This window comes from Oryzias latipes, chromosome 13 (assembly GCF_002234675.1).
Source record: "Oryzias latipes chromosome 13, ASM223467v1".
Taxonomy (NCBI): domain Eukaryota; kingdom Metazoa; phylum Chordata; class Actinopteri; order Beloniformes; family Adrianichthyidae; genus Oryzias; species Oryzias latipes.
In genome coordinates, this window is record NC_019871.2 from 28781174 (window position 1) to 28807292 (window position 26119).

The 26119-nt window shown below is 40.1% G+C and overlaps 1 protein-coding gene across 1 annotated transcript in view; it reads left to right on the forward strand.

Annotated features, from left to right (window-relative positions):
• Window positions 1-11714: 11714 nt before the first annotated feature.
• st3gal4 (ST3 beta-galactoside alpha-2,3-sialyltransferase 4) overlaps window positions 11715-26119 on the forward strand; it is a 43844-nt gene continuing 29439 nt past the window's right edge. The window contains exon 1 of the mRNA XM_023961430.1: window positions 11715-11944. The gene's annotated coding sequence lies outside the window, so the exon portion shown is untranslated. The remainder of the gene's footprint in view (window positions 11945-26119) is intronic.

Sequence of the window (26119 nt, forward strand, 5' to 3'; positions counted from 1 at the left end):
CTGGAGAGAAGCCTCCCTTTATTTCTGTTAACAAACAAACAGAAAACAATACACTGTATGATCCAGCCCACTCCAGTCCCTCCTTAACAGGACATCGTACAGAAGGGGAGGGCAACAGTGGCCTTTGGAATACATAGGGGGGTTTAAGAGAAGAAGAAGAAGAAGGAAGGAGGGGCTATGACTTGGAGTGTAATGCAGCAGTTGGTTAGAGATCTCTCAGGTGTGGTAACCCTTGAACGGATTTTGTGCCATTATAAAATAAGATAATAGTTATCCTGATTACACCTTAAATATTGCACAGTCCTGTGATTATTGCACCGAAATTTAGCACAGAAGAGTGTGTGTCACAAAGTGCTGCTTTTTCAAGTTGTCCGGGGGGATGTTACAATGATCTTCCTGAGTTATGCTTCTGGGACAAAACTGTTCCTCAGTCTGGTGGTCCTGCTCTTTATGCTCCGCAGCCTCCTGCCTGAGGGGAGCAGGGCGAACAGAGGGTGTGAGGGGTGAGTGGGGTCTTTCAGTATGTTGGAGGCTCATTACCTGCAACTGGTCTCGTAGTTCTCAGTGGTGGTCTGCAGGCGGCAGACCACAGTTCTCTGCGCAGCTTTAGTCAGTCGTTGCAGCGCTTTTCTCTCTGCCACAGAGCAGCTGCCGTGCCACACCGTGATGCAGGAGGACAGGACGCTCTCAACTACACACCTGTAGAAGGAGGTCAGGACTACAATCCTCATCCCAGCACGCCTGAGCCTCCTTGGGAAATAGAGGCGCTGATGTTCCTTTTTTGACAAGGCAGGAAGTGTTGGTGCTCCAGGTAAGGTCATTGGAGATGTGCGGAAAAACCGCCCAATCTGGCAACACTGTCTGTCTCCTGATCCTGTTTCTTCTTTTTTTTTTTTTTTTATGGAGTTTTTGACATATTTTCAAAAAACACAGCAATAACAGATTACAAGAACAATGTGTGGAAAGAAAAAGAGAAAAAGAAAATAAATACATAAATAAAGAAAATAAAAAAACGTAAACAAAAAATATAAATGTAACTGTTTTTTGCAAACTCATTATTTAAGGTGGACCGGACTTCCTGTCCCTGCAGGATGTACCTAATTTTTTTCTAGATTTAGAAAAAACATTATGTCACTAACGCACTGGATGTGTGTGGGGGGCTGTGTTTGCTTCCAATTATGATTCAAGTATGATTCTGCGTGCAACTAAGCATGTGAACTGAATTACCCTACGTTCCCATTTCTTTTTAAAGTTTGGAGATCGGTGATTCCCAGAATTCCAATGAGGGTCCAACTTGACCGTCTGGTTTAAAAATGTTGACAATGTCAGAGAAACACCAGACCAAAGGTTTGACAGCTTAGAGCAACCCCAAAACATATGCGACAAAGATGCTAGAGCCTGTCCACAATGTATACAAAGAGGGTCAACGACTGGGAATACCTTACTAAGCCTGAGCCTGGTCCAGTGGAGCAAGTGTATAATCTTAAACTGAATTAAGCCATGCCTGGCTCAGATTGAGGTTGTGTGTGTGGATCCTAAGGCTTGATCCCTTTGCTCTTCTGAAATATTTATTCCGAGCTCTTCCTGCCAGGCCTCCCTCAGGTGCTGCAAGGTGCTATGACCATTGAGGTGGCTCAGTTTATTGTACAAATATATGATTCCGCTTTTAGTCGCGGGATCTTTCAAATATAATGAATCGGTAAGGTATTCCTCAGGGAGTTGTGGATAATTTGGAGAGTTGTGTCTAACAAAGTCTCAAACATTTTAAAAAGTGAGTGTTAGCCAAGTTATAGGTCAGCACTGGCTCAGGCGGTTGAGCAGGTCGGTCAATGATTGAAGGGTCGGCGGTTCGATCCCCGCTACCCCCAGCCAACAGTCATTGTGTCCTTGGGCAAGAAACTTCACCCTCCTTGCCTCCAGTGCAGCTCCACTGGTGTGTGAATGTGTATGAGTCATCCTGGTGATGGTCAACGGGGCCGTAGGCGCGAACTAGCAGCCTAAATCACGCACAATCTGTTTCTATATTCTGACTGTGTGGGATACAACCAAATCCTTAATGTTTTTCAGTGTTATTGTGGTGATGTCTGAAAAAACAAATGCCTTAGGGGAAGAAGGGGTGCAATAACTGTTCTATCTCCATCCCGTTTGGAAATTTCTCAGTGATCCAAAATGAGATATTTTCAAGGTTACAAGCCCAATAATAAAGCTGAAAATCTGGCAAGCCCATTCCTCCTGAGGATTTTGGTCTTTGTAGAAACTCTCGTCTAATCCTAGTGACTTTCTTATTCCAAATGAATTCCAGTATTGTCTTGTCTAATTTTTTGAAGAAAGATTTGCTTAGGTGGAGAGGGGTAGATTGAAACAAAAACAAACATTTGGGCCGCACCATCATTTTAATCATCCCCACACAACCGCCTGGAGAGAGTGGAAGAAAAAACCAAATCTCAAGGTCTGTGTGATTATTTTTCCATTGCATTGACTACAATTAATGATAGGAAAAAACAATCAAATCGAATCAGATGATAATATAGTATAAATGAAAGCACCTTGGACAGTTTGATTGTTGCCCTTGCTGGGGTGGATGGAGTTTAACATTGTGTCACAAGAACAGGCAGACTGCTGGATCAAATGCAGCAAGTTTATTAGCTCTGCTAAAAGTCCACAGAGCTGCAGGGTTAGGCAGGAAGGAGTCAATAAAAGGCATGAGATCATCAGAGGAGAGTCGGATCAGGTCAAACTATAACACTCAGTAAGGAAGGCAAAGTGGCACAAACAATACTTCGCACTGAGCTAAGCTCAGTGTAGTGCTTAAGTATGCTGTGGTTGATTGAGTGAATGAGAGGTAGGTGTGTGGAAAGCAGGAAATGCACGCAGGTCGTGCTGGGAGTTGAAGACTTTCAGTACTCTGAATGGAGATTGCTCCCTCCGGTGACCAGAGGGAGAGACAGAGCTCTGACTTCTGACACATTGCAGCTTCACGGCTGTGAAGTGGACCCGTTGCTGTCCCGGTCTGGGTGTGGACTGTGCCGATGTTCCTACGGCCGAGCTGGCTCCTGGTATGAATGGATTCCCAAATACTCTTTCCTCACAGCAGAGCCAAGCCATAAGTCTCTTTTAAAAGTTACTTTTATAGGTTTTCATTGTATGTGGGGTCATGGGTTGTATGTGTTAACGCAAGGGTGTAGGAAGGGTGTAGGGTGGGTTGGGTCTTTATTGTCATATTGTGTATGTTTTCTGTTTGAAATGTTAAAGCACTTTGAGTTGTGCAAGGCATGAGAAGCGCTTTTTTTAATAAAAAAAAAGTTTGATTTGCTTTTAAACTGTTATATCCATTTCCATCCTGTTGTATCCATTTAGGTTACCTCCTTAACTAGCACACTTCAATTTTTCTTCTTCTATACATTCATTCGGATCTTTTCACTTTCTTTTGTTACTCAGCTCTTACTAATGCTGTTGTGATCAGTAACTACAAAAAACTAGGTCTAAACCCAATTTTACTTGATTAAAAAATACGTACTGAGTAGTACATGTTATTTAAACAAAACCATCAATTAGTATCCTTTTAAAGCATTGTCTTATTCTGTTTTAGGCAAAAATGCAACTTTTTTGTAAGTCTCTGTATTCATTATTACATAAAGTTACCCATTTATTTAATTCAAATTAAAAGTGATGCAAAAACAGTTTTATAACAAAAGTCATTTGGCTTTTTTTAAAGGAATTTAGAATAAATTGGTTTGTGTATAATAAGAAAACCATTTGATTTGTGGATTAGTTTGATTCTGTAGTTTGACCAAAATATCCATACATAAGAACAATATTAAAGTAAAATCTTAGAAGTAGTGTTTGTGAAATTGGTTGAGAGGCCTTTTGAAGCTTTAAAGGGTATTTTGATTCCTTCACACATGAGCATTCCTCTAAATGTCACGGTTTCTGTTTCTTTGCCCTTGTGGTTTGTTTCCTTTTTGTTCTGGCATGTTTTGAGTTACTTCCTGTTTTATTTTGTAGTGTTTCCTGGTTTGTTGTAGTTTTGAGTTTTACTTTGGTCCCCATCCTTCCTGAGTGTTTCCACCTGTGTCTCGTTTGTCTGCATGTATTTAAGTCCTGTCTTTCCCTTCCTCCTGTGCTGGTCCATAGTTTGTAATTGTGCTGTTCCCTGTTTTTGAGCGTTCTGTAGTTTCAAGTTTCGAGTGTTTTAGCCTGCTTATGCAGTGGTTTTGGTTTTGTAGTTTTTTTGTTATTAAACCCTCCATTCCCTGCATCCTCCTGCCTCCTCTCCTCTCTGCGCCTGGGTACTTCCCTTCTCCCCTGTAACACTAAAAACCTGAACTCTGAGCACCACCCCCTCCCAATCCACGAAAATGAGCGAGTTCTCACATTGTGACATCACAAAGAGAGGAACTGTGAAAATAACTCATTTTGTTAAAAAAATTATTCTTTAAACTCAAATTCCAATTAATTTTATTTCAAGTGCACCTTCCAGGAAAAAGACGAGCTCAAGGTGCTGTACATAAAAACAAATAAGAACACAAAAACACCAATCACAACACATTAGAATAAAAAAAGCCCTTCATTATAAAAAACACAAACAAACACAAATAAAAGAAATGATTATAAAATGCTAAAAAAAGAGAGAACCCAGGAGGCGCCGTCCGCCCTCTCCTCATGTTAGCCGCGGTGTCAGAATCTAAGCAGCACGAGCACAACTCATACCGAGCACCTCCCGCGCCACAGCCCCCCACCCCCCCGTGTCCAATGCACGCAACATTCATAGGTAATATTATTATCATACATATGGATATAGTTTACTCTAAGAAAGCATGACACTGGCCCTTTAATGAAAAAACATTTAACCAACAGAAAATGCTAATGATTTAAATGTAGGAAAACCTACTACAAATCATGCCACTTATTTTGACAGTTTTATCTCACCAACAAATAGAATACTTCACTTAAAAAGTTGCATCAGCCCTCCTTACCTTAAAAAAACAAAACAAAGACAAAACTGAATAGGATACGACAAAGAAAATGTGACGGTAAAATTTTTCAAATGTAGACATTCTTCTTCTACTCATGAGTATGGATAGCAAGGATTATTTCAGTCTTTTAACAATAAAATCCTTTAAGGAGACAATATACAGGCTTATCCAGAAGCCTAAGCCTGTCCAGATGGTGGTTTGTCTGGTGGACAACTAACGGTAGAAACCTGGCCCAAATCCTCCAAATTAGCGGGGCTCACTGACCTCAAAGTAATCAACCTATGCTTGAACAAACACACCTTCAGGATGATTGGACAGACAAGCAGCTTTTACGCAAGATGTGGATGTGTCTGAATCCGCCCAGGATCAGAGTTCATTATGGTAAACACAACCTACAGTCACTGCTGTTAAAACCGTTGAGAGATAAAAACAAGCTTTACTAGACAACTGGTTTAAAAGGTTTCACCAGAATAACTTGGTACATACTAAACATAATGTTTAAATACTTTCAAGTCATATTTCAATTCTTGTTTTATGGTAAAAAATAAATTAGAGGATTGACTTTTCTTTGACAAAAAATACCTTATATTGGAACTAAATACAATAAAACCTCAATTGAGAAAATACAAAGTTTATTAAAACTTACACCTCACTTAAACCTCCTATTTTTTTTATTTAGGATAAGAAAAAGTGACAGACGTGATGAATAAACATAATAAAACAGCATTATTGACATTTTAAATGGCTTATATCATGCTTTTCTCAAGTCTTTCAGAAAATATATTACCTTTGGCTAACTAAAGAACAAATTTTTTCAAAATATGGGCTGTGTCCAAATTCCCATCCTAATCCCTAACTTCTAAACTATATAGTACATATACTTTTTTTTTCAAACAGCGAATATGACGTCATCGATGTCACGAAGTGAAGATCTAATTGATACGAGCGTTTTGCGTCGACCACTGAGTTCTGAAGATGAAAACGTTGATGTTTATTTAAAAAATACATTTAAATACATTTTTTCGGCAAAAGTTGTTCAAACCCAATGCATTGTGGTCTATATTCACCAATCTAGTGAGCATAGATGCGCACTGGTTTTTCTCATTGACATCAGGGAAATTTCTAGGGGACTCGATATTGGAAATTTACATACAGACAGCACTAAAAAACGGCAAATGCACTATAGCAGGGGTCAGGAACCTATGGCTCGCGAGCCATATATGGCTCTTTTGAGGGTCACATGTGGCTCGCAGACAAATCTTTAATTATGCTTTTTTTTCATTAGACCAGTCCTTCTCAGGTGCGATGCAATGCCAAGGGGGGTGGGTGGTAGTAGTGGTGCTTGGAGAAAATAAATCGGCACCACTATCAATTAACTATCATCTATTATTTCACAGAGTTTATAACAGCCTAAAACCTGCGATCTGCCGTCTCTTCAACTGCGCGTTCCCGTCTCTGAGAAAGAGCGCGAAGGTGCAGCGGGATGTGTGAGGAAGAAAGGGGAGGGGGGGCACAGACAGCAAGGTGAATCGCGCAGGGATTGTCTAAATTTAAAACATGCTGCCCGTCAGATACTGCAGCGTGTGAGTATGTATTTGGCTCCACGTCTGCATGTGAGCAGTCTGTCTCACATCTACAGAACATTCAGACCAACCTAAGATCAAGTTTAAAGTCTCAACGCCTGCATGAAGCTGAAACTCACCACGGATCAACCTAGACTGAATTGACTCCATATCAACCAGACTAGACCATCAGCAAAACCACTTAGCACCAGAATTTGAAATAATAGTAAGAAATACTCATCATTTATTAGCAATAGCATAACAAAGTTATTAAAAAATAATCTACAGACTTATTGTACTTTAAAAGTGTTGAAATTACATCAAATGCACACATTCACTTGTATATTTAGTTTTAAACAAATTGTAGCGGACTGAGTTAAACTGGTGGCTGTTGGGTTGCGTTCTAAATTCCGGAGTTCATTGAATGCATCAAGCAGAGATCTGATTGGCCCTCAGTTCTGTCACTCAGCCTGTCGTTAAGGAGTTTGGACCAATGGGGTTCAGCTATGGGCCAAATAAGGTATATGGGAGGGCTGTGGCGGCAGTGAAGAAATATAAAGTTGGGAGAAGCGCTCTCGTCTCGGCGGGAGAGATTCAAGAGTTGCTGAATTAATTGTACGGCGTTTGTTGCGGTCTGCAGTAACCAGAATAAAGAACCCTAAATGAGGTTATGTCTCCGTGCCTCAGTGTGGGAAAAGACAATTCATTATTGTATGGCTCTTTCGAAATTACATTTAAAAATATGTGGCGTTTATGGCTCTCTTGGCCAAAAAGGTTCCCGACCCCTGGGCTATAGAGTGCACTGTAGAGTGAGTAGGGAAGGAATTCGGACACAGCCTATGAGTTATTTTTGCAGCACATTTTCTTACCTGGAAGTAAGACGACTCAATCTCTGAGGCTCCGCCTTCCTCTCCTTGTGGGTGCCGCCCATTTCATGACCTCACCCTCAGAAGCGTGTCTGCGTTTCGCTCACGAAAACAAACAACATCTGAACTTTGCAAAGACGGATGTTCATGTTGTGCATATAAAAGGAAAGCGTTTATGCCGATCACCACTAGCTCTACAGAAAAAGTGGGTGTGTATGTTAGCCTGGGGGCGGTGCTGGCAGCACAGACACTTCCTGGAAGGGGCGGTTCCTCACGTATCTATGTCACAACGTGAGAGCCCACTCGTTTTCGTGGGTTGGATCAAAATACCGCTTTTAAGGTTGTTTATAGTGAGGAATTAACACTTAAAACACCCAAAAGCTTAAAAAATGTGATTCAACATTTGCAATCACAAGCAAGGATCTCATTGTGTTGGTGCCCCAGCCAGCAAGGCTAAGTGGGCTTCATATGATTTAAAAGTGGGAAGTAAATGCTGTCCACTGGGCAGCTGGCCTACTGAGCGCCCACTTAAGCCAATGTGGACAAACCCATTCGTGGCCCACTTGGCCTTGCTGGCTGGGTCCCAAGCCCAGAAACACGCAGAGGGTTGTTTCAGGAAGGGCATCTGACGAAAAAGCTGATTTGCTGTGGAGACCCCTGAAAGGAAAAGAAGAAGAAGAACAGAACATACACTTCTTTCTCTTTCGGCTTTTCCCATCAGGGGTCGCCACAGCGAATCATCCTTTTCCACCTCACTCTGTCATGGACATCTTCTACCCTAACATTAGCCAACTTCATGTCCTCTGTTAAGACATCCATATATCTCCTCTTTGGCCGTCCTCTTGCCCTCCTGCCAGGCAGCTCCATCTCCAACATCCTTCTACCAATATATCCACTATCCCTCCTCTGAACATGTCCAAACCATCTCAGTCTGGCTTCTCTGACTTTGTCGCTAACACAGGCAACATGAGCCGTCCCTCTGATGTACTCGTTCCTTATCCTGTCTAACCTGGTCACTCCTAAGGAGAACCTCAACATCTTCATCTCCGCTACCTCCATCTCAGCCTCTTGTCTCTGTCTCACTGCCACCGTCTCTAACCCATAGAGCAGAGCTGGTCTCACCACTGTCTTGTACACCTTTCCTTTGAGTCTTGCTGGCACTCTTCTGTCACACAACACTCCTGACACTTTCCTCCACCCGCTCCAACCTGCCTGCACTCGCCTCTTCACCTCTTTTCCACACTCCCCATCACACTGAACTGTTGACCCCAAGTACTTAAACTCCTGCACCTTCTTCACCTCAGCCCCCTGTAACCTAACGCTTCTACCTTGATCCCTCTCGTTCAGACACATGTATTCTGTCTTACTACGACTGACCTTCATGCCTCTTCTTTCCAGAGCAAACCTCCACCTCTCTAGCTGTTCCTCCACCTGCTCTCTACTCTCACTGCAAATTACAATGTCATCTGCAAACATCATTGTCCAGGGAGATTCCTGTCTTACCTCGTCTGTCAGCCTGTCCATCAGCATAGCAAACAAAAAAGGACTCAAAGCTGATCCTTGGTGTAGTCCCACCTCCACCTTGAACTCCTCTGTCTGACCTACAGCACATCTCACCACCGTCATACTTCTCTCATACATGTCCTGAACCACTCTGACATACTTCTCTGCCACTCCAGACGACCTCATACAGTACCACAGCTCCTCCCTCGGCACCCTGTCATACGCCTTCTCTAAATCTACGAACACACAATGCAGCTCCTTCTGACCTTCTCTGTACTTTTCCATCAACATTCTCAAAGCAAAAATGGCATCAGTGGTGCTCTTACGGGGCATGAAACCATACTGCTGCTCACAGATCTCCACCTTCTTCCTAAGCCTGGCTTCCACTACTCTTTCCCACAGCTTCATTGTGTGGCTCATCAACTTTATTCCTCTATAGTTGCTGCAGTTCTGCGTGTCACCCTTGTTCTTAAAGATCGGAACCAGAACGCTTCTCCTCCATTCCTCAGGCATCTTCTCACTCTCTAAAATCCTATTGAACAACCTTGTTAGAAATTCCACTGCTGTCTCTCCTAAGCACTTCCATACCTCCACAGGTACGTCATCAGGACCAACGGCCTTTCCGCTCTTCATCCTTTTCAGAGCCTTCCTAACCTCATCCTTTCCAATCTCTGCTACTTCCTGCTCCACAACAACCACTTCTTCCTCCCTTCTTTCCCTGTCATTTTCCACGTTCATCAGCTCCTCAAAATACTCCTTCCATCTTTTCTGTACACTCTCCTGGGTTGTTAGCACCTTTCCATCTCTGTCCTTAATCACCCTTATCTGTTGCACGTCCTTCCCATCTCTGTCTCTCTGTCTGGCTAGCCTGTACAAGTCCTTCTCTCCTTCCTTTGTGTCTAACCTGTCATATAGCTCATCGTAAGCTTTCCGTTTGGCCTTTGCCACCTCTCTTTTCACTCTACGCTGCGCTTCCTTGTACTCCTGTCTACCTTCCTCAGTCCTTTCTACATCCCACTTCCTTTTAGCCAACCTCTTCCTCTGGACGCATTCCTGTACTTCCTCATTCCACCACCAAGTCTCTTTACCGTCTTTCCTCTTTCCAGATGACACACCTAGCACCTTCCTACCTGTTTCCCTGATAATTTCTGCTGTAGTTTCCCAGTCATCTGGAAGCTCATCCTGACCACCCAGGACCTGTCTCAACTTCTGCCTAAATTCCTCACAAGTTTCTTCATTCTGTAGCTTCCACCACTTGGTCTTCTTTTCTGTTTTCCCTCTCTTCTTCTTCCTGACCTCCAGAGTCATCTTACACACCACCATGCGGTGCTGTCTGGCTACACTCTCTCCTACCACCACTTTGCAGTCACTAACCTCTCTCAAATGACTTCGTCTACATAGGATGTAGTCCACCTGGGTACTCCTACCTCCACTTCTGTATGTCACTCTATGTTCCTCTCTCTTCTGGAAGTAAGTGTTGACTACAGCCATTTCCATCCTCTTCGCAAAGTCCACCACCATCTGTCCCTCCAGATTCCTTTCCTTCACACCAAACCTGCCCATCACCTCCTCATCACCTCTGTTGCCCTCACCAACATGCCCATTAAAGTCTGCTCCAATAACAACTCTCTCTCCTCTGGGAAAACTCTCTATGACCTCATCCAACTCATTCCAGAATCTCTCCTTCACTTCTAACTCACAGCCAACCTGTGGCGCATACCCACTGACTACATTCACCATCACCCCTTCAATTTCTAACTTTAGGCTCATCAACCTGTCTGAGACTCTTTTCACCTCTAGAACGCTGTTTACAAACTCCCCCTTCAGAATCACTCCTACCCCGTTTCTCTTCCTATCAACACCATGATAGAACAGTTTGTATCCTCCTCCAATACTACGTGCCTTGCTGCCCTTCCACCTTGTCTCCTGCACACACAGTACATCTACCTTCCTTCTCTCCATCATGTCTGCCAGCTCTCTGCCTTTCCCTGTCATTGTGCCAACGTTAAGAGTCCCTATTCTCAAACCTATGTTCCTGCCTTTTCCCTTCTCTCTCTGGCCACGGACCCTTCTGCCTCCCCTCTTTCTTCGACCAACAGTAGTCAAATTTCCACCGACACCCTGTAGGTTAACAGCATCGGTGGCGGTCGTTGTTAACCCGGGCCTCGACCGATCCGGTATGTCTAAAGTGAGAACAGAACATACACATATTTCCTTAATGATAATTAAGCATTTTAATGAATTTTAATGAATGCTTTTGCCAGTGATGACTTAAATATTCTGTGTAATTTTGGCCTTCATCATTTCACATACAGCAAATAAAAGTGAGCTTGATGAAAATGTCCAAGATAAAAACCAAGTAATAAAGCAAAAATAAATACATAAGAATAGAAATTTAGAAATAGTAAATGGTTTATTTCAAACAAAACAGCAGACATGTCTATACAGAGTTAAATCAAACTAACGCATATATAAACAAGAATTGATGTTTGGAAGTGGAAATGGTGTGTTTCGAGCAATCGAAAAAAAATTAAACTAGTAAGTAAAGAAAAAGAAAAAAACAGCTGAAATATCTATGGAGATCTGTCAAACTTAGACCAATCAACTAATAAATGAATAAATAAATAAATCAGGGATAGTCGTGGAGGTTTTTGCGGGTTTATACCCTATGGGTTACTGAATCGTTGCTCTCACGGATCATTACGGATTATCTGCTCTCCTCCGCGTCAACAGCGTCGAGTTCAGACTTGATGATGCGCGTTTTCAGCTCGCTCTCCTGCGGCGCATGCGTTCCTGCGTTCCTGCGCACGCGCCCGCCCGTAAACCGTTAGGTCCGCGCACCTCTTGCTGCCTCGTGTGCGTGTGCGGATGTGGCTGCCGCCGCTTGAAACATTTGATGTCGTCTTCCTCACTTCTCTGTGCTTCGGCTGCGTGCGCAGGCATTTCCCTTTTCCAGTCCACACGGTCAACGTCCTCGAAGGCAACGGTTATGCGAGCGGGCCCCTCCATGGACCTCATCTGTCCGGCCGCTCTGCTGGTAAGTGAGGCTGCTGGACGCGATCAGGCGCGCGGCGGGGAAGCTCGGGCTCCACGCCTGTTGCTGGGACTTTAGAGGGGTTATGGAACAAAGATGATCCGCCAGATCGTGACTGCTCATGAAATGGGGTTTTTAGTCTGTTTTTTGGAGCTGTCCGAGACTTTTGGGTGTGATGACTTTGATGTTGGAGCGAGGGGTGATGGGACAGACTGAGGCATGGCGATCAGGACGAACATGGATGAAAGGAGAGCAGCTGTTGAATTTCAGTAATCTCTGGAGTACAGGAGGAGGAGGAGGAGTGGAAAAAGGAGTTTGAAGCGTTGAACGCCAGTTTTCTCATGAAAAACTAAATACACTTAAAGTAAAAAAAACTCCTGGAAACTATGTTGAGATGTATTTTCCCCCTCCCTTTTTGAGATTATTTGGAGATAGATTGAGATCATAAATACAAACTTTTGGGGAATTAGCAATACAAAAGACAAGTACAATGTCTATAGTGTTAAAAAAAAGATCTTTTAGATTGCGTAAAATGTGATCAGGTGACAGTTCCAATCCCTGCTGAAAGCTGGATAGGTAACTCAATACCCAGCATACAAAGTATCCAGTTTAGGGATTATTCAACAATGTTAACAGTTTTAAGTCATTTCAGTTAAACATTAACCAAATTCTTCCCTAATCTGTGGTGACACAATCTGACGCTTGTTTACGTTCCAAGAAACGTTTGCGTTTACTGGACCGATGCGTCCTTTTGAGAGGTGGAATGATCTGATTCCAAAGCGTCCACAGTCTCACGCTGCAGAATTATTAACATTGGGGGAGACGGGGTGACATTTGTAGGAAATATAAAATGACTGACTCTGCAAAATGGGTTTGTGAATTGCGAAAGCAGCTTCTCAGTGGGATTATTGTGAAATTTAATAAGGGGAAATGTAATGGTTTAGACTCTAGGAATAAGCACATCCTAACATGTAACATTAATAAAACAGACTGTGGGTTCAATTGTTGTTTTGGCCCTATATTGTTACTTTTTAGGAACACATTTGCACTATGTTGCCAACTAATTTGGGGTTTTACTGAATGTTTTTTGGATGAGGATGAAATTCTGATGGAAAATGGATTACGGTGATCTATATCTCACTGATGATCTTTTCCATAAGCAGCTGGGATATTTTCCACATACTGTAACAAGGCTTAGGTCATATGTGCACCTAAAAAAGGTCATATTTAGAAAAAGCCCGACATCAATCCGCTAAAATACTAAAGACAAGTTGTGTTCATCCTTGTACGAATTTAAGTATTTCCATGATTATTTTCATTTTAAATAGGGTTGCACGATAATATCAGATACTGATAATAATCGGCCGATAATGGACAGTATGCCGATAATTCTTCTAAGAAAAAAATTGGCAGATAAAATGGACAAATAACTAAAAGCTTAAACTGTCGTCGCCTCCTCACTCACCACTGTGTTTAGTTGTGCCAGCAAGGTGTCTGCTCACCCCCCATCCTGCATCCGCTAGAGCGAGCCGCGGTCCCCAACTTTTCTTGCGTCGTGGTCCGGTATGATGTCATAAGAAGTTTGCACAGACCGATCTTTGAGATGCGGTGAACGTGACTTGTAGCAACTCTACGATGAAGGAGGAACAGACACATGACAAGACGAACTCTGAGCTTTTATTTTGACAGGCATAACATTGTACATCGCACAGGTATCATCATCCTCTCCCCTTCTCACACTCATGGTGCAAAAAAGAAGTGCTGTCTATTAAATGTAGCTTTCTTTTTTTGGGGAGTCGAAGGCTGCCCTCCTTTCTCCTGGCTGGGCCTTTTCCCCTTGGCAAAGAAACTTTCCAAAGACATTTGTTTTTTATTCATTTTGCTAATTCCTGGGTTTTATTTTAGCGGTAACCTGTCATGTGACCGAGAAGTGCGCCTTCGTCAAAAGTGACACAGACGGATGGAACAGAGAATCGGGCCATATTTTAAAATAAAATATGATTCCCAAAATAAACAAAAAACTAAGTAATGTAAATGATTTATTCTTTCTGTGCGGCCCGGTACCAAATGACCCACGGACCGGTACCGCTGCGCTAAAGAGCTCTGTCTGCAACGTGGCGCAGCTCTCACCCATGTGGGCTTGTCTTACCGTGTCTGAGACCAACGACTCACTTGCTGTTTACAAAATGTGGTCGACAGAAGTGTCACAAACTAAAGAGGTAAAAAAAAGGTCAAGCTTTAACACCACAAATCTCACAATCTATTTAAAAATTCACCACCTCGATGTGTGGAAAGAACATGAAGCTGCCGTCATCGCTAGCGCTCATTCTGAAAAAAAAAAAAACAACCAAAAAAAACTGCAGGGCTTGCATGGAAATACCTGTCAGCATCCTGCACTAGCTTTGATAGTGTACGTTCTTTTCTTCTGCTGCAAATGTTCTGGATGAAAAAATCAACATCTAACCTGTCAGAAAGCAGAGATGCTACTTGTTATCAGGAAAAATGTCCCATTGATCCAAACCACAGTTAAAACAAAAAACGAAATGTAATTGAGTTGGTTTATTCCTTTTAGTCATTCTGGTTTGTAAAATGCTTGAATGCCTATATTTCTGAAAAGTTTATTTCTATGAGCGACCATTTATTTTGCACATCAAAAAACTTTATAGTTATTATTTTGCACTTCAGTTTCAAACAAAGCAATACCTTTTGCACTTTAAGATTCAACTATTACTTTTCCAAGTTATTATTTCGGGCATTATATGTATTGAAAAATGTACTTGTTACGTTGGTATTTACGTTAGTCATTTGTTCCAACCATTGAAATGCACTTTTCTCTGTTCACAGATGTATGACAGACTGAAAAGGCTAATGAAGTGTTTGTACAATCTGTTGTTCCATTTATTTGCAGGTAAAACTAGTTCTGCAAATTTGTTGAACACATTAGAGCCGTTCGCTGTTACTTTGTACTTACTAATATTTTTTTCTTAAGTATTTAAAAAAATATGGGTTGAGTATCAGTATCAGCTACAAGAGGCAGGAAAATATCTGGTATCGGTTGTAAAAAGTCATTATCGTGCATCACTAATCATAATACAATGCATCACATGTTTGCAATGTGTGAAAGGATCATAGTTGCAATTTTTAATGCATTTTTTCAGTTTTTATTAATGTTTGGTTGATTTAATTTGTCTTAAATTTTTAATTATTTGAAGGGAAAAGTGCAGGTTGCTTTCACGAGATAATTAGGGCTGCACAATATGAGAAAAACTCGCGATATTAGTGATCAATATTGCGACGATATAACATGCTGCACATGAACAAATAGCCAAACAACCAAAAACACGTGTCCATTTTTAAATGAGAGTAAACATAACTAACATTACATTTCAAATGACCCTCGTCTACATTGGAGGAGAACATCTAACGTAACAAGGGTTCCATCTGATTGGTCAACAACGTGAAGGCCTTCATCCGATTGGTCAAATGCATGAGTGGATCTATTCGATTCCCTAAATCCTTCAAGCTGCAATGAGTTTTCGCCGTCTTTTGCGATATACGTATTGCGCAGATTGATATCGTGATAACGATAAATTTGCGATTTATTGTGCAGGCTTAGTTGTACTGTTTGCTTTGAGGCTGTGTACCGTTTTTACATTTATTTTTCTATTACTAATAATGAAAAAAAAAAAAAAACTGAAAAAAAAGGGTGTAGCACACTCTCATGTCATGGTCAAATGGAGACATGCAACAGGCAAACTTGACTTGGCTAAGTAGGTTTAGTCCCCCATAGCACATACGTTTACAGCTCCACACAGTGATGAAGGATTCGTCTTAATGATAATCACAAATCAAGACAGGTGCTGAGTCTTTAATTTCATACCTTAAAGCTTCGTACAGGATTGTTGATTAATAATCCGTCGCAGTGAAGCGTTTCCCGGCGACTCTAGTTTATACGTAACAACTACATGAAACCGGATGATGGTGACGGTCAGATGTCTCAAATATGAAGACTGGAAGACCTTTTTTCTTGTTGCCACTTGTCACGTGTTACTAATTGGTAGGATGTTTCCTCTGCTGGATCGTCTGTCTTCCAACCTTTTGCTTGGAGTAACAAGAGCTGGTGCCAGAGATTTTGGAAATTGGTGCAGAGGTTGCCATAGTGATTGTGGCTGTCTAAGAAAAAGGAAAAAAGGAGATGAACTCATCTGCCATCCCCCTTAGTGCAAGGCAATTATTTTAACTGACGGGCCACATTGGGTTCTAAAATTGGATAGAAGGGCCGGACTAGGAACAGATGCGTGGAGTGAGAAAGAAATAACATGGATTCTGGAGGAAAATATTTGGATTGAAAATTATATTTTAAAACAGAGCAATTAAGAGTTTTTAGATTAAAACTTTTGTTCTCAATTTAGAGCCAATTGCATCAGCAGCTTGATGTACCTCGTGTAAAGCTTAGAGAAATGCTGCATTCATGTAGTGTTTGAATGATGGAAGAATGAAAAACAACAAATCCTCCAACACCACATGGATGATAGAGGAGGTCCACAAACTTTTTCTAGTGAGGCCACAAGAACTCTTTCTCTTTAAATTTCTTTTATCTTTCTTTTTTTGTAAAGTCCTAAAATAAATAACACTATTTATGGAATAAAAAAATGACAGAATAACTGGGATTTTCAAAGACAAAAAGTCAGGAAAAAATATACTAATACATTAAAAAGAAAAAACAATAAATAGACTTTTAGGGCTGCAGCTCCTCACACGTCTCACAGTTTGCGCTCAAACTAAGCAGCTGTGTCCTGTGCGTCTGTTTCTCATCCAGTACTAATGAAAAAAAGCAAATTTCTATGTTTTCTACTGCAGCTACGCATATTTCTGCGTTACCTTTTTCACCAGTACAGAGTTCCCTCGTTTATTGCAGGAGTTACGTTCTAAACATAACCCGTGATTGTTGAAATCCACGGTAGTCTGATTACAGACGTTTATGGCAGTAAAACTCCTCACTGCAGAGTTCCTACACTTTTCTCACACAGACATGAACATTTTCACACTTTTCTATTGTTTAAATTCTCAAACTTTCATAGAAATGAGGTCCAGGATCTTAGAATGAAAACAAAGATCTGATCGATCACAGATTTCTGATCTGAAGATCTCCGCATTTCTGCACAGGAGACACGGCACGGACTGAGGAGATTGATTGACAAGGTCTCCAGCCAATCAGGACACAGAACAGGATGCGCTGGTTAAAAAAAAACAGCATAGTCACTCTAATAATATGCGTATTTGGGTGACTGCGACTGTAAAGTGCTTTGGGCCTTAAAGCAATGTAGAAAAGTGCTATATTGGTATAAAAATTTACCATTTTTAGTTCAACCTTTTTTGACTTTTGCCTCTGTACTCAATTTAAATCTGGTCGATATGGCCATGACATAAAATCTCAGATTATTTAATTTCAAATTTCATTTTCGGTTTTAATCGTTTTTTTTCTCCCTGTTTTTACTTTCTTTAACAAAGATTACAAATGACTAATATATATTTAACAAGAACTATTTTATTCTAACATCTCGTTTGGAAATTGTCTCTAACTTAAAGTTCATTTAAATAGAAGCTGTAAAATGTTTGCAGATCAATGCAGCTGATGTTTTGGAGCTACCGCTAGCCTGAAGGAACTGTCCTGGAGCCATCAGACTGCCAGAAAGAGAGGTTTCCTCCAGGAAATATACTGTAGTTCGTCTCCACAGAGGAACTTCCCAGGTCACGACTGGCCTTCTTATTCAGAAATAGAGTGCTAAAGCAGTCTACATGAATGAACACACTTTCCTTTGAGAGTTTCTGATCCTTTTAGAGAGTACTTTGATCACTTTGTTTCACAGAAACATGACATGTCCATGCTGGCATATATGTCACATTTTAAACTGGTTAAACCCTCAGATCCTTTTAGAATGGTCGACCCCACATTCTCCGACTTCATTAGTAAACATCCTGCTGATTATTTTCACTTAACGGCTCACCCAAAAAAGAGCTCTCTCTAAGAGATATGAAAGATTTTTGCACCAATGTCTAAAATTGTAAGTCAATTCTGTATAAAGATTCAGTATTTTTGTTGTTCAAAAATACATTTTTTTTATTCTTCCTTTACTTTTTAATACCTTTTTCCTTTTTTTAGGTTTAGGTTTAGTTTTCTTTTTCGTATTTTTTTTTTTTTTTTTTACATAAAAGCAAAATCCGTAGATTTTAATTAAATGGCTTTGGTAGTTTTATCTTACCCAAAATGGAAATTCCAGCTCCATCCTTAATCGAACATATATTCTGCAACTCGATTTTTTCCACAGATAAAATGTTATAAAAAAAATGTAATATCATATTCTTTTTTTTTTGGCAAGTTTAAAAAACATCTGTACAGTTCATACTGTAATAAATACGCCCGTAACGTGTCATTGCTGAACCATCAGGTTCTGCCCAATCACAGTGATCACAGTGCACTGCAGTGTTGTGGAACTAGGGGCTGGTGGTGAATGTGGGGTCTGTTTCACGATGATTGAACATTTCTAATTAGGGCTGGGTATCGCCAATAATTTCCAGATTCGATTCACAATTCTTTCTATTCTTTTATTCCAGTTGATTCAATTCAATTTTGAATGTACACATTAAGATATATTTGTATAGAAATACATTAATAATCTGTATGTTTTGAATATATTCAGATTAATCTGATACGGTAAAATTTAATAGTGAAATAATAAAACAGTGAGATTATTAACAGCATAGTGTTACATGAGTTCTCAGAAGGAGAAGCTCCAATAAAAATGTGCAGATCATTATGTTCTGCCTCTCCTGGAGGGCGTTTCTGTTTGGCCACTAGGTGGAGCTCACGCTATCAGTGTTTCACGCAAGCACACCCCCCATAGTCCGCGGTCATAGACGGGTTGGGCGGATTTTTACTGGTTCTGGCGGTTTTCAGATGTTTTTAGGCTGTAAAACTGTGACACTATCTGGCATCACTGCACACTATAGCATTACACTTTATTCTAGAAGATTTAAGCAAAAACCTGTACTGGTTACTCTTAAAAAAACTTTTTACTAAAAGAGTTAGGAAATTTCATGCATGTGAGTTTATAAAGCGGTTCATTTTGTCAGCAACGTATGCTTAAGTTGACTGAGCGTTAGCATTAGCTGTCCTATGGGAAATTCCATTATACGTTACCATCAAGCTAGTGGACCTTGGGTTTACTGCTGTTATGCGTTAGGAAAAGCATAAATGAAAAATTCTACTTTTATGGATTGATTGTTGATTTATTAACCGTGGATCAGTTCAGATCGATTAATTGATTTGAACAACCCCAGTCCTATTTCTAACATTAGCTATTGCATCTTTCAGATAATCAGAAAGATATGTAGTTAGCCTACTGCAGTGTTTGTCAACCTTTTTTGAGCCACGGTTAACCTTGACCTTGACAAAAATCCCCAACACACCAGCAACCAAAAAATAAATAAAAATGAGAAACTATCTATAGTCTGTATTGATGTCCATGATCTGGAGGAATTTTTTGTAAAAAATTGAGTCACAAAAAATTTGAGGTTGCAGCTGTTTTTCCTAAAAGTTCAAATGGTTTTCAATAGTCATTTTTAACTAAAGTAGTTGTAAATTTGTCCAGGTAGTTGCTTTTCCCGCCAATTTATTAAAATGCAATTTCATGTAATCAAAAATCCCATTCTTTTCTACAGTGTAATTTTTTGAACCTGCTGGACGTTTGTCCAAAAGTGTTTTGATAAACCTGATGGTCCTGCCGCGAGTGGGAGGAGGTACTGTCAAAAGCTTTTCATGTAAGCCAGTCCTACTTTGTCTCTAGGCGATTGTAACACAGACTTACGAATACGTGGCGGCTTGCCGACCAACAAATAGGTTGAAATAAGTCTGTCCAGTCTATCAAAAAATGATTTATTCAGGAGGATTGGGAGATGTTGAAATAAATATAAAAACTTTGGGAGGATAACCATCTTTACCAGGCTCACGCGACCTGCCAGTGAGAGGGGAAGTGTTGACCAGCGGGCAAAATCCCTTTCAATTTGTTCCATCAGGGGGGTGACATTTTTAAAAAATAGCGCCGGCAAGGAGAGCGTGACCTGAACATCGAGGTAATGAAAACCGTTAGTTGACCATCGAAATGGCAACATTGCAGGGTTGAGTGCTGTGGCTAACCCAGTCGACAAATGCCTCACCCAATCCGAATTTGGCCAGTACGGAACAAAGGAAGCTCCACTACAATCTGTCGAAGGCTTTCTCTGCATCAAGAGAAACCACAACCTCTGGCAGCGAAGAGCCAGGGGAACTAATTATATTAAAAAGGCGTCTGGTGTTGTAAGAGGACTGCCTTCCTGGCAGGAAGCCTGTCTGATCCATATCTATGACCGAAAATAACACATGGTGTAGTCGAGCGACTAGAATTTTTGACAGAATTTTAAAATCCACATTCAAAAGGGAGATGGGCCTGTAACTACTGCAAAGGAGGGGATCTTTATCCTTCTTGAGAAGAAGGGAGATTGTATCGTCTGAGAGCGTATCAGGAAGGCCACCTAGTGTAAAGGCTTTATTGTACATGTCTTTCAGGAATGGAACAGGTATGGCCTCTGAAATACGCTTTGGAAGTCTCCCATAGGATGGGCCTACTTGTTCCAGACAAATCATTCAAATAAAAAAATAAGACAATCAGCGAATGAATTAATTTTTTGTAGGATTCTTCTACCAAAAGGACAGAGTTAAACAGGCACAATTTAAAATGGGCAGACTGAGCAGACAGAGCCAAGTCGAGAGAGACAGTCGCATGGTCAGATATGGCAATGCTGTGGTAGTCAGAAGAGATCACTTTAGAGATGAGTCTCAAATCGGAAAGGAAATAATCTATACGCGAATAAGAACGATGAACATGCGAGAAGAAGGAAAACGATTTAGCAGTAGGAGACTTATATCTCCAAGGGTACACAAGGCCAAACTGCTGTGAAAGAGTCAACAATGTCTTTGCTGCCTTAGATACTGGAGCTGATGTGTTGGCTGATCTGTCAAGCAAAGGGTCCTGCACAAGATTAAAATCACCTATAATAATGTAATGGTTCTGACTATCTGGAAAGGATGCGAAGAGTTTAGTTATAAAAGAGCTGTCATCCCAGTTGGGACCATAAACACATACAAAAAGGTAATGGTTGTAGTGAAGTGTACCAGAGATCATCACACATCTGCCATTCGGGTCCAGGACCGACTTCTTAAAATTAAACGGAATACGCTTACGGATAACTGCTGTACCACGTGCCCTTAGCGTTAAATGTTGAATGATAAACCTCTCTTATCCAATTCTTTTTCAGTTTGGGAACTTCCTTGTTTAGCAGGTGAGATTCCTGAAGGAAGCAAATGTCACCCTTAAGACGATTCAAATGTGTCATCACCCGTCCCATTACCCATCCCCTTCACATTCCAGGAGATGAGTCTAAGTGACCCGGTTATATTATTTGAGGACATAAGTTAAGTTTTCTGATATTAAACTCCATAACGATAGACGAAGAGAGGGAGAGAAATAAAAAGTAAAATCATTAAGTAAAAAATAAAATTAAAATAAACAAATAAATAAAAATAAACAGCGTAACCCATTCATCCCCTTAACCCCCTTCCCCACACAACAAAAAATCAAATATCCTTTGCACTAAGGCGTCAGTGACGCTCTGTCGAGGATCTTCCGTGGTCAACCTGAAATTGTGTGTATGCAATTCCCGATTGTAAAAGAAAAATTAAGTCAAATTCAAGTGATAGACTAAAATGTGTGCTGTACTACAGTTATATATGCATATATTGTTGCAATTTTAATAGAAAAAAATAGTACCAAAAAAAGGAATAAAAATAAAAATCAGCAACATAACATAAATAGCAAACAATGATAAAAAAATAAACAGATTTCTAAATTTTAAATAAAAAGGGAGAAAAGGCATTTATATTAATGAAGTAAATCAGGGAAACAGAACCCGAATCTGATTTTAAAAAAAGGGGGTACGTACAAAAAGGTAAAGGATGAAGAAAAGAAGAGAAAATTAATTTATTTTAACATTTCAGCATGGTTAAGATGAACAATGGTATTTCCTTTACATGGAGAGCATTAGCTAAAGAGAATGTTGCTTAATTACTACAAAATGTATGTACATTTAAAAAAAAAACATAACGTCATTTATCAAGAATAAAATAAATAAATAAAAATAGAAAAGTATGACTTCCGGTTTGTACACCAATGGGATAGCTGTGTAGCGGGAGAGTTCCCGACTGAACCAGAGAAATTTATCATAAACCCCCCGGGAACGGTGATATCAACTACGGAAGTTGAATATAACATCGAGGGGAAAAAGAAAACACCAAAGACCAGTGCTTTGCAGCGGATTTGTGGAAGTAAACTGACTTTGGAACGGGCTAATGTTAGCTGCTAAGGCTAATAACCGCAGGCTCAGCAGTTTGATTTTGATTTTATTGATTTATTTCAAGCATTGTCGTCAAAGTAATAAAGAATTTACACATATTTATCAAACTCATTACAGAAATGATGAAATGCATAGATTAAAAAGACAGAAAACAAAACAAAAATGTCACTTAAATCATATATGCTTAATTAAATACAGTGATCATTAACTGAGGTATAAGTAGAGTTTGATTTATTTAAGTTAAAGTTTGCTAATAAACAAGCACAATGGCACAAGACAGTTTACTAAGAGCTAATAGAAACTAAGAGCGTTTCGCCAAGAAAACAATGAAAAACTGAAAAGTATGAAAGAAGACATTGCTAAAGTGAATAACCGAATGGAAGAAGCTGAGGGGAGGATTGAGAAACCAGAGGAGCGAGTCCAAACCGTGGAAGACGTGATGGCGGAGCTAATGCAGGTACACGTGAAGCTAACAGACAAGCTAACGGACCTGGAAATACGCGACAGGAGAGAAAACATCAGGATTTATGGTGTGCCAGAAACATCTGAGCGAGATTCCCCCTCAATGAGAGCTTTTGTGGAAGCCTTACTACCTGAAGGTTTGAAGCTAGAGGACGCGGAGAATATAAACATCAAACGAGCCCATCGCTCAGTTGGGAGCCCCCCCCCCCCCCTAACGGAGCTTCACCACGCTCTATTCTGGTGAAGTTCTTAAGCTTCAAGGCCAAAGAGCAAATAATTCGCAAAGCATGGCAACAAAATGGCTTTACCTGGAAAGGTAAACAGATATCTTTGGACAATGACTATCCTCCACTCATCCTCAAGATAAGAAGAGAGTATACAGCTATCCGGAGGATTCTAAAAGACAAACAGATCCAGCTCCAAACCTTATTTCCTGCAAGGCTGAAGGTGAAGTATGCTGATGGAATAAAGATCTACAACACAGCAACAGAAGCAAGTGAAGACATGTGCAAAAGAGGATTTCCTGTAGAGGTCATGAAACCACCAGAAACTGTTCGGCAGCAACTCAAGCAGCTGACCTGGAGCAGAGTGACCAGAGGGGCCAGCCGCACTACACCAGGCCCACCGGGTCCGAGTTATAAAGAAAAACTGAGAGCTTTCAGGAGAACCGGTGCTGACCCGGCGGTGGAGTGAGTTTTATAAATACAGGGGAAAGGTTTCTCAATGTTAACTTTGGTTTTCTGTGTCTAATAGAACAGAATTCATTAGAACTTCTCTGAGGAGATCTGCATTTTATTTTTTTATTTTTTTTATTTATATTTTTTTTACCTTTAATTGAAATAAAAATATTAAGACCTGATGGTCATCAGGTGTATAAATAAGTAACTGATGTTATACGTGGTTCTATCAGTGGGACAATCTCCCACACCTAAAGCCCCTGCTGAAAAAGGGCCCCCCCTACCAAAGTGAGGAGGACACTGCCTTTAGAGGCTCGACAGGGTCTATTTCTAAGACCCCTACCTTGGAAGTTAACGTTACTTAAATTCGTTTTTAGTTATGTTCAACTGTTAAGTTTCCTTTCTGTTCAGAGTTCACTGTTTGAAATGAGGAGCAGGGAATATATGTGCAAAACATTCAAATGTGAAACATTATGTATGACAGAAACATAAAACTGGTTACACTTAATATCAATGGCTTACATAATCCAGTTAAGAGGCGGAAAACATTGTCCAAACTAAAACAAGATTAAGCAGAAATAGTCTTTTTACAAGAAACACATCTCCCAGATGCTGAGTATCTAAAGTTGAATAAAATGGGCTTTAAACACATTTTCTATTCTTCCCATAGCTCAGGTTGGAGGAGAGGAGTGGCCACAATGATAGCTGGGGCAGTGAATTACGAACAAATATCAGAATACAAAGACAAAGAAGGCAGGTATATTTTATGATAACAGGAAAAATTAATAGTAATCTAATTACATTACTAAATGTGTACGTTCCCGCGGTAGCGACTGGTCCTTTTATAGACATATTTTTGAATTAATATCAGCAAAACTTCAAGGAACCTTGATATGCGGTGGAGACTTCAATACTGCATTGAATAACTAACTCGATTCCTCAAATGGCAAAGGTGACTATAGAAAGATTGGGAAAAAGATGAGACATCTCATGGAGGAAATGGGCATAGTTGATGTATGGAGGGAAAATAATCCAACAAAAAGAGAATATACTCACTACTCACATCCTCATAATGTTTACTCTCGTCTAGATTACATATTTTTGTTCAAAAATGACCTACTAAGAGTGAAAAACAGTGAAATTGGAATTTGTGCAATTTCTGACCATAATCCAGTTACAGTAAGTTTGTACTTGGCTGGAAAGAAAAGATCCACTGTTTGGAGATTAAACAATAACATCCTAAATTTCCAAAATATCAAAGATAAATTAAACAATGAAATTAAAGAATACTAAGTACATAATGATAATGGTGAGGTATCACCAGCAACTCTCTGGGATGCTCTAAAAGCAGTTCTGAGAGGAAAAATAATTAGCATCTCATCCTACCAGAAAAAAGCTAGTCAACAGAAACTGAAGTGCTTAGGAGAAAAACTGTTTAGACTTCAACAGGAGCATTTCCAAAATGTAAGACCAAAAATAAGACTGAAATTATAAAATTATAGAAAGAAATTGATGACATCAAAACACTGGCTGTGCAGAAAAAACTTGTTTTAATGAGACAAAAATATTATGATGTAGGTGGCAAATCTTTGAAACCTCTATCTTATAAACTGAGAAAGCAACAAGCAGAGAGAGCAATATATAAAATAAAAATCTTTCAAGTAAAAAAACTGAAACGGAGCAGGAGAAAATTCAACAGTGTTTTCATGAATACTATAAAAAATCTCTTCTCAGAAACATACATAAATAATAGTGACCAAATAGATGCATTTTTAAAACAATTAGATTTGCCATCTCTAACAGTTAAGCAAAATGAAAAATTGTTTACAGCAATTACCGTGATGATCAGAAAACAATCAGAAAACTAAAAAGAGGAAAAATGGCGGGTGCAGACGGGTTTAAAAGACTGGTATAAAACAATGGAAACTCACCTAATTCCAACCTTATTAAAAACATTTAACTGGGTGATGGAGAAGAAAATAACTCCATTGTCTTGGAATGAAGCAATAATCTCGATAATCCGCAAACGGGAAGGACAGACTGGATTGTGCTAACTACCGGCCAGTTAGTGTTTTGAACATCGACTACAAACTGATCACTTCTATAATATCAAGGAGATTGGAAACAATTCTCCCAATGCTGATACACAAAGACCAAACAGGATTCATTAGACAAAGACAGACACAGGACAGCATCAGGAAAGTACTAAATATAATTCATCAAGTTGTTCAACAAAAACAGGAGACACTAGTGATAAGCCTGGATGCCGAGAAGGCATTTGACTCGGTGAGGTGGAAATTTTTATACAAAGTACTTGACAAATTTGGCTTTCACAAATCAATGATTGAGAGTTTCAGGGTTATATAACAAACCAACTGCCAGGATTAAAATCAATGGAGACCTCACTGAGATGATAACCTTAGAGAGAGGAACTAGACATGGATGTAACATGTCTGCTCTTTTATTTGCATTATACATTGAATCTCTTGGGCAGTGGATCAGGCAAAGAGCAGACATAAAAGGAGTAAAAGTTTCAGGAAAAGAACAAATGCTTTCCTTATTTGCAGATGATTTATTATTAGCAATATCT